Source organism: Ochotona princeps, chromosome 5 (assembly GCF_030435755.1).
Source record: "Ochotona princeps isolate mOchPri1 chromosome 5, mOchPri1.hap1, whole genome shotgun sequence".
Classification (NCBI taxonomy): Eukaryota; Metazoa; Chordata; class Mammalia; order Lagomorpha; family Ochotonidae; genus Ochotona; species Ochotona princeps.
Window position 1 is genome coordinate 61,704,313 of NC_080836.1, and position 3,680 is coordinate 61,707,992.

The following is a 3,680-nucleotide window of genomic DNA, read 5'->3' on the forward strand; positions in this document are numbered from 1 at the left end:
TTTTGGGGCCAATGTAAAGGCACAACTGACTAATTCTCACCTTCCAAGTGCCAGTAATCCATATGGGCACTGGTTTATATCTCGGTTGTTCCACTTCCTATCCAGCTCTTGGCAGTTAGCCTGGGAAAGCAGTGGAATATGGCCCAAAGCCTTGGAACCCTGTACCCAGGTAGGAGACTCAAAGGTGGCTCCTGGCTCCTGGTTTCAGATCTGCTCAGCTCTCGTCATTGTGGCCATTTGGGGAGTAAATCAGATGGAAGGTGTTTCTCTCTGTCTCTCCTCGTCTTTGTAGATCTCCCTTTCTAATAATAATAATAATAATAATAATAATAAAAGTTTTTAGGGCCTGGCAGAGAGGCCTAGCGGCTAAAGTCCTTGTCTTGAACGTTCCCCGGGATCCCATATGGGCGCCGGTTCTAATCCCAGCAGCTCCACTTCCCATCCAGCTCCCTGCTTGTGGCCTGGGAAAGCAGTCAAGGACGGCCCAATGCATTGGGACACTGCACCCGCGTGGGAGACCCGGAAGAGGTTCCAGGTTCCTGGCTTCGGATTGGCGCGCACTGGCCTTTGCTGCTCACCTGGGGAGTGAATCATCGGACGGAAGATCTTTATCTCTGTCTCTCCTCCTCTCTGTATATCTGACTGTAATAAAATAAATAAATCTTTTAAAAAAAAAGTTTTTAAAAGAGAAATAGTTTTGCTCTTAAGGGACTTTTCAAAAATTGTATACTGCATTATAGACTTGTTCTTTAATACATTAATGGAAAATCTGTAAGTTGGAAAGAGCCTGTAAATCAGTGTATTAATATCCAGTGCTAAGAGATGCCATTGGCTCACGCAGCAACATCCAGTGCTACTACAAGTAATATTATCAGCTGGAACTATAGTTATCAAGGCATAACTATCAGTGCTGCATATTGACTATAGCGTGACGTGGTACAAAGAACATTAGCTTTTGAGTAATGCAGAAGTATGATGAACATTGTTACTAGACATAAAAAAAATCAGAACTATGTGACCAGAGACTAATTCCCTAAGCTCCAAATTTAACTCCCCTCTCTATTAAAATGGAATAGATCATACCTGCTCCTTTGGGGGTCATGTGGATTGAATCATATACTGTTTGTACACAGCTGGAATACCACATCTGTTCTTGTTGAGAGAACCTTGAAGTTCAGCACTGTTGTTCAACCTTTATCGCTTTTCTTTCTTTAATACTAATTTTTCCTCTATTTCAGAAAATATAAATTCCTGTTATCCTTTATATCCCTCCAATTATTTAGTAACCAGTATTTTGTGTATAATTTTTTAAAAACTGCTCCTACATGTAAGGGAAAACATCTCTCATTTGTCTTTTTGTGTTTGGCATATTTCACTCAATATGATGTACTCTAGTTTTGCTGTAAATGATAGCATCTAATTTTTAAAGACTAAGAATGCATTTTATAATATATCCCACATTTTCCATATGGATTAATCTAATGACAGATGTCTTGATTGATTCTATATATTGGTAATTATGCACAGTTACGCTGTAAATTTTCTGGAGCAGGTTTTTTTGACACACTGAGTTCATGCCTTTTGGGTATATATCCAGGAGCAGAGTTGTTAAGTCATAGGAAAGTTCTATTTTTGATTTTTAAAGAAATCACCTTACTGATATCCATAGTGTCTGGACTAATTTACTTTTAAAACAATAATGTTAAAGATTTAAAAAATATCCATGTTTGCAGGTGATGCGATGTTGCACATGGAAAAACCTAAAATACTCCACAAAAAAGCCAATAAAACTTATAAAGCAATTCAGTAAAGTCTCAGATTACCAAATGAGCGTATAAAAACCAATGGCATTTTAAAACTTTAAAAAAATTTTTAATTTTAATTTTATTTGAAAAGTAGAGTCATAGAGAAAGGGAGAGACAAAGAGAGAGAGATCTATCCACTGTTTTATTCCCCAAATGGCCCTGATGGCTGGAGCCAAGCCAATCTGAAGCCGTGAACCAGCAACCTCTTCAGGGTCTCCCACATGGATGCAGTGGCCCAAGTGCACTGCTCGCCCAAGCCAATAGCAAGAAGTTAGATTGGAAGTGGAGCAGTCAGGACACGAACTGGCATGCGTATAGGATGCCCGTGCCATAGTTGAAGGCTTAGCCCCAACACTAGCATTTTTTAAATAACATATATATATTTTTTAAAAATTTTGTTGGAGATCTTCCCTGCATCTCTACCTGCTTGGCATATGTGGAAAATCAAAGGGACACGACACACTGTGTCCCCAGGGGAATCCCCAACAATGGTCTTGGCACACTGAAACCTCAACCTGACCTAATCACTGCCTATACAGGTGAGTGTGGTGGGCTGCACACCAATTTCTCTTCTCTGTCCTTGGAAACAACCTGTGCTGGGACTTCCTTGATAAGCAACTCTGAGAAGTCAGGTGTGGTCCACATTACCTGCCAGCCTATGCATTGTATGTGATCCACAGCCGACCTGCCTGTGACCCAGGGCATACCTATCAGTCTTGCGTGTTGTATGTGACCACTACACGATTGGAGGGTTGAGAGATAGACAAACCTTCTAGCCAATTAGTGTCATTGTTGGGTGAGAGAACTGTTGGAAGACAACCTTCTGCCTTCCCCTTTGTTAGTCTATGTAACTTTGGTGCTTGCATTACAATAAATAGAATGCTTGATAAGACTGTCTCCAGAGGTTGCTGCTGAGGAACACTGTCACCTCACCACTAGGTGGTTTCAGGACACCTGCTGGTCAGGAAACCCCCAGGAATTTTTTATAATGTTTACATAGTTAAGAAGGATGTATGCCCAGTGTACCAACAATCAGGGTAGGGAGGGTTGAGGAATGGGAAAGTGGATGAGACAACTATCTCCAATCTCCTTTCTTCCTGTTTCCAGGGAAAGTAGGGAGAAAAGAGGAAAGGGCCACTCTCAACAGCTCAACTGCATCAGAGCCCAGGGATAGAGGACAGCTACAGGATGTCATCCCAGGACCTCCGATGTGGAGCATGTTCGAAGGGTACTGCTTATATGGCTTTAATAGCTCTGAGCCCCAGCCCTGTACAAGTTGAGCAGGGGTGAGAGAGGCCAGAGCTGAGTCTGTGCAGCACAAGATAGGATGTCTCCCAGTCTTCAGGAAGGGGCTCAGCTGGCGGAAGGCAAACCCTCATCCTGCTCCTTCTCAATTGAGAGCATCTTAGGACTGGACCAGAAGAAAGATGTCCTTCCAACAGTGGAGCCCCACAGGCCATGGGCAGACACCTATAGCTCCTTAGGGAAGGATGCTAACTCGCGGTTACACGTCCCAGATTTTCCCACTGGGATATCATTCCCACGCCTGGTGGAACACCCAATGCCAGAAGAAAATTACTTTCCAGCCTCAGAGAGAGTCTCTTTGAAAAGAGAGTTGAGTTGGTATAGAGGCCGAAGACCAAGGAGTGCTTTTACTCAAAATCAGATTGAAGTGTTGCAAAACGTCTTTAGCATAAACTGCTATCCTGGTATTGATATCAGAGAGGATTTAGCTCAAAAATTTGATCTTGAAGAAGACAGAATTCAGATTTGGTTCCAAAGTCGGTGTGCAAAGCTAAAAAGGTCCCATAGAGAAACACAGTTTCTAAGGGAAAAAAAATTGACACAAATCTTCTGGAGCAGATAGAAAACTGA

At 42.2% G+C, this 3,680-nt stretch overlaps 1 pseudogene; it reads left to right on the forward strand.

Annotated features, from left to right (window-relative positions):
- Positions 1-3,132: 3,132 nt before the first annotated feature.
- On the forward strand, positions 3,133-3,680 carry LOC101528916 (homeobox expressed in ES cells 1-like; annotated as a pseudogene).